This window comes from Astatotilapia calliptera, chromosome 19, assembly GCF_964374335.1.
Source record: "Astatotilapia calliptera chromosome 19, fAstCal68.1, whole genome shotgun sequence".
NCBI classification, from domain to species: Eukaryota; Metazoa; Chordata; class Actinopteri; order Cichliformes; family Cichlidae; genus Astatotilapia; species Astatotilapia calliptera.
The window spans coordinates 26,858,736-26,872,325 of record NC_137440.1 but is presented as its reverse complement, the minus strand read 5'-3'; the positions used below and the strand labels follow the sequence as shown (position 1 = coordinate 26,872,325).

The 13,590-nt window shown below is 40.4% G+C and overlaps 1 long non-coding RNA gene across 1 annotated transcript in view; it reads right to left on the bottom strand.

Annotated features, from left to right (window-relative positions):
• LOC145422588 (uncharacterized) overlaps positions 1 to 10,740 on the bottom strand; it is a 31,762-nt gene extending 21,022 nt beyond the window's left edge. The window contains exons 1-2 of the long non-coding RNA XR_013903903.1: positions 10,644 to 10,740; positions 7,922 to 7,992 (exon numbers count right to left, since the gene is read on the bottom strand). This is a non-coding gene — a long non-coding RNA (uncharacterized LOC145422588). The remainder of the gene's footprint in view (positions 1 to 7,921; positions 7,993 to 10,643) is intronic.
• Positions 10,741 to 13,590: the final 2,850 nt, after the last annotated feature.

Sequence of the window (13,590 nt, the reverse complement as noted above, 5' to 3'; positions counted from 1 at the left end):
ATTTCAACAATGAAAGTTCGTGCTCAGGAGAAAAACAATCTCAAAGAATCAGACTGTGGCAAGTTTTTATTTATTCTATTATGGTTGCTTTTAATGGTAAAGGTTTTTCAGAGCCTCTCTAATCTGATGCATGATGGTATTTAAAATGCACCTAAGTAGTGTGTCTATCTTTGACTCTTCATTGTATGCGACTGAACAGCATACAGGCACAGTCTTAATTAACTGTGTATAATGACACTTTCTTTGCCATGCTAATTTTCTCCGGGCTTTTTAAGCACTGTTGGCTACCTTCCCTTCAGCCTATACAGGCATCTTTTTGTGCACTCTTTGCTTGTTTCTTTCCCAGTTATCTCTCCTTTCAAATCTCTTTAACCTCCACTTTATTGCTCCAAAGCCCTTATCCAAAACGCCTCGCCCTTTGCATGATTACAATACATAATGCGAAACAAAAATGATCTCCCATGTTGCCCAGAGTCTTAAACGGCATTGCTCTATTTATTTTGCATTTTGTATTTTGGCTGATACAGGCGCCGGTTCTTATTCATTCTTCCCTTTTAAATATTTAGGGAGCTACCTAAGATTAGCTGAGGGCACCCTTATTCGTATCCACTCTTTCATTGAGTTAGAGAAAAGTTTATTGTCTTGGTGTAATACAAAAAAAATTTAAAATGCAGTGACGCAATCAGCATTTACCTACAAGTACAATCTTTTCCTGAGCTTAAGTAAAAGTGCATCGTTCCCTAAAACCAAACACAGGCAGAGCTCGGGATAGAAATCCTAGAAAAAGCCTGTCAAACAGGCCTGAACTTTCTACTCCCTCTGTGTTACTTTTCCTCTATGTTATGCATGAATGCTTGGATTCATCAGCCTCTTCTTTTCTCAAGTGGTGAGTCACATACACCTGATTATGGCACAGAGTGTCCTGAGAAAACAAGGCCACTAAAGCAACAAATGCACTGCAAACACAGTGACCTCAAAAAAATCACTGGCGTCACTTGCGGTTTCTCGGTCACTACCTTGTCTCTCATACTCGCTCTAATTTAATCGCTCAGTCTCTTTCTGCGGTCTGAAACGGGACCTGAAGTGACCAGCACACGTTCCCACTGGGGGGTTCAGACTGATTCATGTGGGAGCTGCTGCAGAGCTTCGCACTTCTTGTCTTAATATGTCCAGGCAGATGAAAGGGGGAGCAGAGCAAACCGATGGCACAGACCAGTGCTGCATTTTCATTCCTTTGAAATGGGAGTGTGATGCCAGGATCCACCAGGGGGTCTTACAAAGCCAAGGCAATAATAAAGAGGAGAGGAGGGTTACGGGGAAGGGAGGAGGTGTAGTTGCAGATTGGTGAGAGAGAAGGGAAAATAAGGAAAACGAGACAGATGGAAGGGAGATGGTGTGAAAAAAGAGGAAGGGGAAAAAAAGCAGATCAGAGCTGCAGATGACGGCAAATGAAGTAATGTGCAACAACAGTCTGTAATGTGAAAATCCTTTAAAAGACTGGCTTTATTTTATAGCCTTTAAAAAGAGCATGAAATCTTTTGAAATAAGTGGGGGAAACAGTTTCTCTCGGTCCACACCGCACATAAATACATATGAATGAAACACCTGCGATCTGAAAATTCAAACACAGCTGGACTCAGTAAATTATCCCATTTTGTTGTTGGGTTGTTGAACACACTTATTTTGATCAACTTCAGAAGAAAACTAGAGAACAGAGTCTGACAGAGAATTCCAAATATTTGTAAGACTTTAATCGCCTGTCAAACATTTGAAGCACACCTCCCCCCGATGACACACAGGCATTATATAGCATTCTGCATTTCTGATGTAATATTATTTTTGGAACGGCCGCCGACAATTCACGCAGGGCACAAAAACAATCAGGGGCATATTTCACTAAAAAATGTTTTGCAGAGAAGATGTTCAGAAAGTAAATACGCATGTTTTATTTATTTATTCAATTGTATTTTGCTTACGCTTGAACTAAGATGTGCTTTTGACATCGTATTAGTCATACAGACGCGTGCTTTAGCCTCTGTTTAAATTTTTTAGCAGTGTATTTTCACACCGTAAAAAAAAGTCAGCTCTGAAAATCACAGATTTTTTATGACTCGGTTTCTTTTCTTAGTACAGTTGGAGAATGTAAAGCAACAGAACATATTATTCTACTGTGAATGAAAGAAATTCATCTAAATAATGACAGTAATCTTTTAGCTCACTTATTTTCAAATTTTCTCACATAACTCACATTTATTGTTCTTAAATTATGTTTAATTCAAACAATTTGTATTGCACAACTGGATCAATTCAGATCAATTCATTTCTACATACAGCCACACAATCTCTCCCCGACGTTGCCACAGATCTTTTTGACAAAAAGCCGACGTAGTTAAAATAGTTTCACAAATTTCGTTTTTCTGCTTAATTTAGGCAAAGCAAGTTTATTTATATAGCACAATTCAACAACAAGGTGATTCAAAGTGCTTTACAGAGACATTAAAAAACAAAAACAAATAAAAAGCATGATTTAAAATTGATTAAAAAAACAGTAGATAAAATCAGAACAGTAGATAAAATCAGTAGTTAAAATGTAAGTTTTGAAATTTAAGCTTAAACATGTGGATTAGGTGTTTTATTCAAATACAGCTGAGAATAGGTGAGTCTTCAACCTGGATTTAAATAAACTGAGTGTTTCAGCTGATCTGAGGCTTTCTGGGAGTTCAAGTTAGGAAAAAAAGTTTAGCTCAATGCTGAAAGCACTGTTTTTGGTTTCAAAGAGGCCCATTAGGAGCAAAAGAATACATGACAATGAAGCGCTTACTTAATAAATTCAGAAACATTTGAAAAAAGTAACAAAAAAACTCAAAATCTTCAATAAAGTCCTTATAGCAGGGTCCAGAGTGCAAAAACGCCATGCCTCTGGGGCATAAAATAGCGGTATGTGTCTGGACGTGCACAAAAGAGACAAACAGAGCCCTTTGTGGTTTTATGTAGCTTTCCTAGTTACATTTAACCAGTGATGGGAATAACGACGTTACAAGTAACGGTGTTACTTTTTCCAGTAACGAGTAATCTGACTAATTACTATTTCTATCTTTACAACGACGTTACTAACAGGAAATTGCGGTCGCGTTACTATTTTTTAACAAACAGACGGTTGAAGCTGTGTTCAGCTTACTGCACGTAAGTAATCTGGGCGCTACAGCTTTAAGCAGCTGCGCGCGCTCCCGCGGACGGTAATCACTTTCTGGCAGACGATCACTTTTTGGCACAACACCTGTAGCTAAGGGGGCAAAACAATGGCATGAGTTTGACTGAGGAAGAATAAAGTAGTCGTGGTAAGCCAATCACATGGCCACTTCAAGATGACAAAGCAACAAGGTGATATATACCAGTTTTTAAATTGTGCTGATAGGCCACGTAAAACCAGAGTTATGATAAACAATATATACATGTGTTTTTTCCTCAATAGTTTTGTTATTGTCTAAGGACAGCGCTAGCAAGCACTCTCTGCTTGTGACCAAAAGCCCCCCCCCCCTCCCAAAAAACAGCCCTTTCGTGTTGGTGGAAAAATGCACCATGTCGACCAATCAAAAAATTATATAGTAACATGACATGTGGTTGTTTAGGAAGAGGGGAAGTTTTAGGAGTGACTGCGAGAGAGAGAGACAGAAAGAGCAGAAAAAGAGAGAGAGCGAGTTTTGAGATGTGAGAGATTTGTGACTTTTAGTGTGTTTGGAGCGTGTAGTTAATGTGTTGTCTTGTGTAGTTAGTGTGTAGTGTTGTGGATAGTTTTGTGTTGTGTGTCAGAACAATGAGGCCACTGCTGTCTCCAGGTAGAAACCTGCTGCTGTCAGACCTGCAGGTATCAGGCTGTGATGTTCTCCTTTATTGTGGACAGAAATTGTTTAGGGTTTTTTTGGAGTGGCACAAATAATTTGTGTGGCATCTTATTGAATGCAGAACAGCTGATGGTTATGTAAATAGTTTGAAGTGGTTCTTTTAAAAAGGGTCAAAGGTAAATGGCTGCAAATAACTTTGTTGTTTGCAAAACTTGTGCATAGGATTTTAAAATTGACAATTTATATTTGCATTTAAAGTTATGAAATATGATTAAATAAACATGTTTGTGGTTGTTACAGTAAAAAATATAACGTTTTCTACTCTGATTTTATGTTTTTTGTCTGATTTTAGATCAATTATGCTAATACAGTATGTAAAAATGAAAACATAACTGTAATTTCAGACACGTGAGGTTGTGCTGAAAAGAATGATACCAAACAAGTCAAAGTAAATAGTTTTTAAAGGTGAAATCCATCCATCCATCCTCATCCGCTTTAGCCGAGGCCGGGTCGCGGGGGCAGCAGCCTAAGCAAAGAGGCCCAGACCTCCCTCTCCCCAGCCACCTCCTCCAGCTTATCCGGGGGAACACCAAGGCGTTCCCAGGCCAGCCGAGAGATATAATCTCTCCAACGTGTCCTGGGTCTGCCCTGGGGCCTCCTCCCGGTGGAACATGCGTGGAACACCTCACCCAGGAGGCGCCCAGGGGGCATCCTTGTCAGATGCCTGAACCACCTCTGGTGGCTGTAGCTCAGGTGGCAGAGCAGGTCAGCCACTAATCAGAAGGTCGGTGGTTTGATCCCAGGCTGCATCCTGGCTGCATGCCAAATATCCTTGGGCAAGATACTAACCCCATGTTTGCCTACTGGTGGTTGTCAGAGGGCCCGGTGGCGCCAGTGTCCGGCAGCCTCGCCTCTGTCAGTGCGCCCAATGTAGCTTGCTATCGCCAGTGTGTGTGAATGGGTGAATGACTGAATGTAGTGTAAAGCGCTTTGGGGTCCTATGGACTAGAAAAGCGCTATACAGATGCAGGCCATTTACCATTTTACCTCAGCTGGCTCCTTTCGATGTGGAGCAGCAGCGGCTCTACTCTGAGCCCCTCCCGGATGGCCGAACTTCTCACCCTATCTCTAAGGGAGAGGCCAGCCACCCTTCGGAGGAAGCTCATTTCTGCCGCTTGTATCCGCGATCTCGTTCTTTCGGTCACTACCCACAGCTCGTGGCCATAGGTGAGGGTAGGGACGTAGATCGACTGGTAAATTGAGAGCTTCGCTTTTACACTCAGCTCCCTCTTCACCACAACGGACCAGTGCAGCGTCCGCATCACTGCAGCTGCAACCCCAATCCGTCTGTCGATCTCCAGCTCCCTTCTCCCATCACTCGCGAACAAGACCCCGAGATACTTGAACTCCTCCACTTGGGGCAGGAACTCATCCCCGACCCGGAGTGGGCACTCCACCCTTTTCCGGCTGAGAACCATGGCCTCAGATTTGGAGGTGCTGATCCTCATTCCCGCTGCTTCACACTCGGCTGCGAACCGTTCCAGTGCAAGCTGGAGGCCCTTAAAGGTGAAATGTGGAGGGAAAATCAAAAGTAGCTAAAAATGGCCAATTATACTCTGGACCCCAGAGGGTTAAACTTTTTTTTTTTAAGTAACGCAATAGTTACTTTTAAAGTAGTTAATTACTTTTAGAATCTTGTAACTCAGTTACTAACTCAGTTACTTTTTTGAAGAAGTAACTAGTAACTGTAATTAATTACTTTTTCAAAGTAACTTGCCCAACACTGCATTTAACTGACTAAAATTAACTTGTTTCACACTGAGGGAGAAATCTGTGAAATAATAGTTATAATAGTGATTTAAACATGACTACCTTTAAAAGAGGGAGGAATTGTTGGTGCAGGGATTTCATGCATACGAAGAGATTAGTGAGTTTGTGGCTTGAGCTATAAAATCAAAAGTTGAACGTCTCCTAAAGTCTACAGAAAACTGATCCTGATTTGATGGAGATGAGTGAGAAAATGAAAGACTTATATTTCAGATTCAACTGGATCATTAAATGACAGAATTTTAACTACTAAAAATAATGTAGGAAAAGCAATTTGACTGTTTTTCACAAAACAGGATAATGTTGAGTAAACAATTTGAAACTGTTTAAATTACCTGGGGGGGGGGGGGGGGGGGGGATAATTAAGTAAATAGGTAAAACCTCCATGAGCAATCACGTTTCACAGGTCATCCCAGTTAATGTCTGCGCCTCAGTTTGTTAACCTAGTCTGCCCTCAGCTTGCCTGAAAATCAGTGTTTTGCTTCACCTTCCTGTCCAGCATCATAAATGCTGCCAGTTGATGTTTGTCCCACTGCTTTAGCGGTATCCCGCAGAGACAACTCAGGGCAGAAAACACATCCTATTAAACACTGTTGAGTGCACAATGACCTTATGAGGACAGCAGTGCTTTAATTCTCCAGGGATTTGGTTTTTGGTAAACACATAAACCTCGCATTAACCTTTTCCACTCTTCAAAAGCAGCTAATTCTGGCTTATTTAAAACTGAAAGGACACATCGTTTGTGGATGGAAAACCAGGATTCAACATTCTTTCCCAAACTGTGAAAACTGAGTCACACTAAATGCTTTGTACTGCACTAAAATGTCGTACATGGCTGATTTTCAAAAAAAGAAACATGTGATCCCATTTCATCAAAAATAACAATTCATAAATGGACCAACATCACACAAGAGAACATAAAGAAAATTGTTTACAGCAGCTGTGAGTGCGCCTCAGGGGGCGAGAGACATCGAGACAGAGAAAGACAGACAGAGAGAGAGAGCGGGAGTGTATGTCAGAGGTTTTCTCACTCACCCTGTCTTGCCACCATCTGTCCTGAGGACTGGCATCAGTGTTACAGTGCACAGAAGGGAACTCACTAATAAGCTCAAACAGCAGTGAAAGAAGCCACATGAGGACATCGTGCGACATGCACACCATCATCATTACTTGGAGAGTGCAAATAAGGCCAGGGAACACTAAAGACTCTAGCCTGTGTGGAGACCTGCCAGAAACCCCTCAGACTACAGATAAAATATCTGTGAGAAACAAGCAAAGTTGCTCTCAAGGTTTTTTGTAAATAGCTTTGAAAGTATATTAACACACAGTAAAAGGATTTTGCTACAAATGAAAAGTAAATTGTAATAAAACCTTTGTTAAGTAGGTCAATCAGAAGCACTTTTTTCACCCCTCCCCCCAAGAAATATTAAAGAAGATACACATACATTTAGGCTTACTTTTTAAATGTTGTGCTGAAAGCGGACTGTTACGAGGATATGAAAATAAGTGTAGACTTGTGATGCTGCAACACAGACGGGCAGAGGTAGTGACGTAAACTGGCCAAATCTAGGCCAAGTATAGACTCATTCAACTGCAGCCGCAACTGCAGAACTACGCGAGCTGCACATGAAAAGAAAATGAAATTGGCTTTAAAATTGCAGGACTGCACCATTCAGACGTGCATCATCTATTGGTGGAGAAAGCGAAAGTTCCTGCACTTCTGGCACTTGTGCCACCTGCAGGCAGTGCGCGTTACGGTGTGTTCAGACAAGCACGGAGCGCGTTTTCACCTTGTTTCAGTCGAGAAGATTTGCATGCTGAACGCGCCATGCAGTCTGGCCATTTTTGCCCTGAGCAGTAAATGTACAAAATGTAAATGACTGTATGTCTAGAGTGTGTTCAGCACAGGCTCCGACACTGCTGTTCTTTCTGCTGTTTTGCTTCTTTATTCTTTCATCTCTGGAGCTTTAACCGCCCCGCAGTGAGCAAAAAGCTGAAAAATAGTTCCAAATATTGTCTTAGCCTCAGCTCGCACCACTCAGAGCAACTATGCATCAGTAAGTTCTCACCTTTTCATTGACTTTCCACTGCATTTAAATTTACGACGTCAACACAGCAGCCCTAACGGCTCCTTCTTTTGTGCCGCTTCTTATATATTTTTGTCTTTTTTTCCTCCTCGCAGTTTAAATCCACAAGTGCAATTTCATTTGCTCAAACTAGCTGCGTCCTAATGGAGTTATTAAATCGTTTACCTGATGAAATGTTGTCCTCTATCCACAGACAATGCCCACAGCAGCTCAGATGTCAGCACTTCTCTTGAGATCTGGCGTGGAAATGCGTTGTTTTGTTTAACGCCAGACAAAGAGAGACAGAAACTAATATCAGCTAAACCATCTAAACTTCAACAGGTTGTATTTTTGAAACACTAGCACAGACCCTAAAGGTATACTGCAGAGACATCACAATGCCATCAAAGTTAAAGACTGTATAGAGTGACAGTATCGGTGACACCTTGACAGTCTCACAGAAGACGAGGATTTCAAAAACATCAAGCATTTCTTATTCTTTCAGAAAAGGTAAAAGTAGGTTTAGAAAAAAGAAAGAAAGAAAGAAAGTAAATTGTTAAAACGCTGTTTCTTCAAAGACTTCTTTTCTGGCGTGCTTAAACTGAAGGACTACTTGAATCGTCTCGTGAGCGATGTGACCAGCAAGATGAAACAGATTATTATAACACGTTGGTTCACTCCTCATTGGCTCGCCAGTTGCTGAGATACAAACAGCCCATGGGACAAGCAACAGCAGTTCATTCAAGTTGAGCGTGAACACTAGTTCTCTTTGATTTAGACGGGGTCAGGGAAGGTGAAGCAGAGGATGGGGAAGAGGTAGATTTTTTATCCTCTATTCAATTCAGTGCAATGAGAGAGAGATATCAGTGACTTGAAAGAGAAGGAGCAAGCATTGAAACTTATCATAAATCTGTTTTGTGGGTTAGTCTTTATGATATTCCATCAGTTGTGGTTTCTGGAGTTTCGCCAACTCAACAAGTAAGCAGCAGAAAAGGGCTGTTTTCCCAGATCTGCATTGTCCTCAGATGAACCTGGAGCCACTGCCAAGAATCCAGCAAAGTTTATAGGAGGTAAAAGTAAGTAGGTTAGAATACATCTCTGGTTTTCAGCAGCAAGAACAAAAGAGTAATTCCTCAAAGCAAATTTAGGCACAGTAGGTGAGCCTTTTTTCCACCAGCACACTTCTGTTTTCGCGCTGTGAGAAAGTAAAGAAGGTTTAGATAATAGAGTGTTAATACAGTTTCAGCGTGGGGAGGAAGCAAAGGGGGAAGGAGTAGGAAGGTTGGCGGAGGGAGAAAACGGCTCCGAAGTGAAAGAGCTGGAGGATTAAACAACGGCAGATATGTTAAAATGTCTCCCAAAAAAGAGAACGGCAGATTGAGGAATGGTGAGTCAGCTGCTGAATTCATTACAGTCATGTTTCTGCTTCCCAGTCTAAATGAGACGCCCAATAAAGAAGCAGCCTGTCATCACACGCATCTCTTGTAGCAGTGAAACATACCAGGCACATTATAAGCAAACGTCCCATTTATTCTCTTTAAGTCAAACATCAGGTCTGTGCAATATGAAGTCTGATCAGATGCCACTGTCCACGCATATTTGAACACTTTTAAACACATCTAACAGGATTTAATTTGTAGGTACAACACGCTATCGATAATGTTACGATTACATTAACAACGCCGATGTTTCCTGTTATTAATTTTTTGAAATGTCTGCCTTTGTTCAGGTCATTGAATTGGTTGTTTTTGCTCAGCCTATAATCAAACAAATTAAGATGCCAAAAATTTATCAGGTTATACTTGAGCTTAAGAAACATTCAGTTTTAGGTGTTAGATCAAGTGGTGTTTAATATTTAAGGAAAAAGCATGATGCAGAAAATATGTAGATACAGTAACACATACTAGTATTTCGTGAGTTTAAAATTTCCAAAGAAACAAAGTCAGATAGAAAAAGGAAAAAGGCCAAAATAAGACAGTATACCAAATGAAATAAAATTAGTCTAATACTACAGCCTGACAATAAATCCTGTATTCATAAAGGTTAAAATGTTTGATGTTAAAATATATTAAGATGGTATTTATTGTATCTTCAACATTAAAACAGCCTGTCGAATATCGTGTGGTTCCCACACATGTCTCAGAAACAACTCGGACCCATTTACGCATCAGAATGAATCCTCTGCAGGGACTCTTGCGGCATTTGGCACTGAGACATTGGCAGTGAAGCTTTTGAATTCGCAGACTGTCGAAAGGCTTCTCTGGGGTTTAGGCTCTTCAAGTGCATCCTGCAGGTGCTCAATTGATAATAATAATAAAATTTTGTGACCTGATGTGGGGTCAGGTCATGCTTCTTGCTTTTTTGTTGATTACCTCAAACCACTCTTGGGAAGTTTTAGTATTGCGGTGGGACATGTTGCTCTGCTGCTGGTGGTCCCTGCTGTCAGGGGCTGCCATTGCCTTGGGGGTGCGCATTTGATTCGCAACAATATTTAGGTGGGTGGTACCAGTAAATAACGTCCACACGGGTCCCAGGATCCAAAAATTCCCAGCTGAGTATAGTATTTACGAGATACAACGTGATGATCAATGTTATTTACTTCTGCTGTCGGTGGTTTTAATTTTGTGGCTGATTGGTGTAAATAGCATCATGAAACCTCACCATCAACACCTGCCTGAAACAGTTTGAACAAAGCTAAACATTGTAATTGTCATGATAAAGTGATGACTGACTGTGGAGTCAAAACACAGATACACAATCTTAGCAAAATGGTTTGAGGATTTCTGAAAAACTCATACGTGTCTCTGTCGGATTACATAATAACTGATATATGATCTTGAGAAAAATCCTTTTGTTAAGCTGATGAACCGCACACACACACAAAAATTGGACAGCGATATCAACTTACAGTTTCTCTTCCCTCCATCTGCTGTCTGACTCATCAGAATGACTGTGACCCACAGACAAATGACATCTTTACTTGTGTGGTTTACAGACGTCTTGCAGTCATACATGACATGGATTTACCGTAACAGGAGATTAGGGCTTAACCGATATACCATGTGATCTCTAGACCAGGAATGCTTTTGTTAAATAAGCACACCAGACCGGTAAATGGCATTTTAGTCTATAATGGCTAATATGTATGACCAGATGTTAAATCCCTGTGGAGCACAAAAAGATTTTAAACAGAACACCCTTCGAAAAGCACGGTCGGTTACTGAGTCATTAACATTGATCCCACAGATTAATGGACATGGATCTGATGAGGATATATGTACTTCCTATGTCTAATCATCTCATGTGTAATAATATCTGCTCTGCATCAGAGGGGTGAGAATCTCTGGCTTAAAATGATGTCATTCAGTTGCTTTTATTAAGGTGTAAGTTGGGTTAAAATCATTTTTCTTTGTCTGTCATTCTATAAAAAATCCCATGTGATTAGCAGCATACATACAAGAAGAAATGAAAGTTACTGCTTTCCTTCCGGAGTTGCTTAATTTGTACATTTGTTTTAGCGTTGATGCAACAAATGAAGCATTACTTCCCGTGAGAAGATATTTTTATTTTATTCCCAGTTGTCACATAACACATGCAAAATATTGCTACACCTTCACCTGGGATGCTTCAAATTACAGAGGAAATAAAACATGCACATGTCTTCTTCTTCTCGTGGTGATTCTGTTCCTACTCATACCTTATGAAATTTTAAATAAGAATTTGAAAACACATTAAACACATACATGGTACAAAACATATAGCAACTACTGTAAAGAAACTTCAGTTTTTTATTGCCAGAATGTGAAAGAAGTTTGTACAAACTTATGAACTGATTATATTATTTGACAATGTTATGCTGCAGTGTTTCCTGATAATCAAACTAGACAGGCTCTAAAGGAAAATATGACACTTCTAAAACAATCTAACCAACTTGTATTTTCATAACCGTTAACTGTTTGCTTGTGTTTTTGACAGAAGCTACACATCTAGTGTCTGTTAACTGTCCGATGTGTCAGCTCTGCTTTAGCTTAATCCACAGGCTGTTTGGGTTTTTAAAAAAATCCATAACATGCAACATTACTCCGAGAACCTGCCTTTAGTCGTAGTATCATCCTTCCCTCTGGAAACGAGTTGGTGTCTTTTTTATATACGTGTCGCACGTGTGGCTGTTTATTTCGATGGGTGAAATCTCACTGGTGTTTTATTGTCCTTCCCCGGTGAGAATGCCACTTTATTAAAAGTCTTTTAAAAGTTTCCGATACCTCCTTTAACTTGTGTTCTTTATAATTTGTCTTTCAATTTCTAAGGCTTCTTCTAAAGGTTTATTTTTGTGAAAGTCTCTAACAGCTGTGGTGAGAAGGTTTGGAAGGATTTTGGATGTATTGTTGAAGAAATCACCCAAAGTCTTGTTCCAGTGTTTGCTTTAATGGGGTGTTTATTGATATTCCGGTATACAGCTTAGAGACACAGACAGTGGGTCTGTGCAACATGTTGTAAGGTTGATGAGATCGCGATATCTGGCAGACAGATGACAGCAACAACAGGGTGATGAAATCAAGGAGTCAAAACACTCGAGGGTAGGAAACTGTCTCCACTGCAGTGTTAAAAACGGGGATAGGTTGCAGGTTAGTAGATGATGTAGAGAAGTAGTCACATTACATTTTTCTGTGATGAAATTCAGTAATCACATTACAGTTACTGAAATTATTTATTTAATTTCCATTAGTCTTTCAACTACTTGCATGATGTGTGGATAACAAAAAGAGGGGCCCTTTCCCTGCATCGTTTTGCTACTGGCAGTGTACTTAATTCCTGTGGCGGGAGAGCATTTGCAGCATTTCACTAGTAAAAATATGAACATGACTTTCAGTTATATTAAAGAAAAGGACAAAAACATGATGGCAACGTGCAAATTACACAAAGGCCAGAGACAAGTCTGCATTGCTGCTAACATGACATCAACTTTTTCCAAGCATCTGCAAAGACAATGTGCTAACACTAAGCTAGCAGCAAAGAACCTGAAGCTGAGTGCATACTGAGTTCATTCAAGCAGCCAAAGGTTGATTTTCAGCAGGTAACAAACACAGCGATCAGCAGGTGAGCTTGTAGCTTTGTAGCCTCAGTTTCTACCTGCAGCTGTTTTTTAAATTTGTTTTGTGCATGTGTGGCAGACTTCAGCTGTTTAGTGCAATGATTTGATAATCAGACAAGACGAGGTGTGAATTCCAACACCATAACTATTCATTATTTGAACCTTTATTGTCATATGAATTGAGTCTGTATAGACAAAAAAAAATAGCTAACTGGCGCCTAGCTAAACTCTGGGCGGGACAGAAACCCTAAACCAAAGTCTGATGAGCACCTCTTCAGTAAAACAACATCTGTCATTGTTCTTCTTGGGAACAGGCATTGCAAAATCAGTACACTGATTAGAATAAAACCTCTGAAACAAAATAAGGCTGTAAATGTATCTTGCCTGTTCACAATGCTACACGAATGACCAGTGTAGACCTACGGCATTTTATCTTTCAGTCTGTGCATAGATTCAGTAGATAACTCCAGCATGGTCTCCCTATCTTAACATGCTATTGTTGGAAGCACATGAAGAAACTAAACACAGCCTAGCCCTAAAACGACATCAGCTGGTTGTGGAGGCCACAATCTAAGCTGTGTAAAGATTCAATAGAGTACAAATGAAGCTTAAACCATCCTTTCCTCTGTGTGGTTTTCCCCTCTTGATGGTTGCCTACCAGCTTTGCTCAACCATGTGGTCTGACAATACAACAGGATAAATGGAATATCAATGAAATTTAGAGGTGATTGGTATAAAGCATACATGGTGAGAGGGTGTTGCA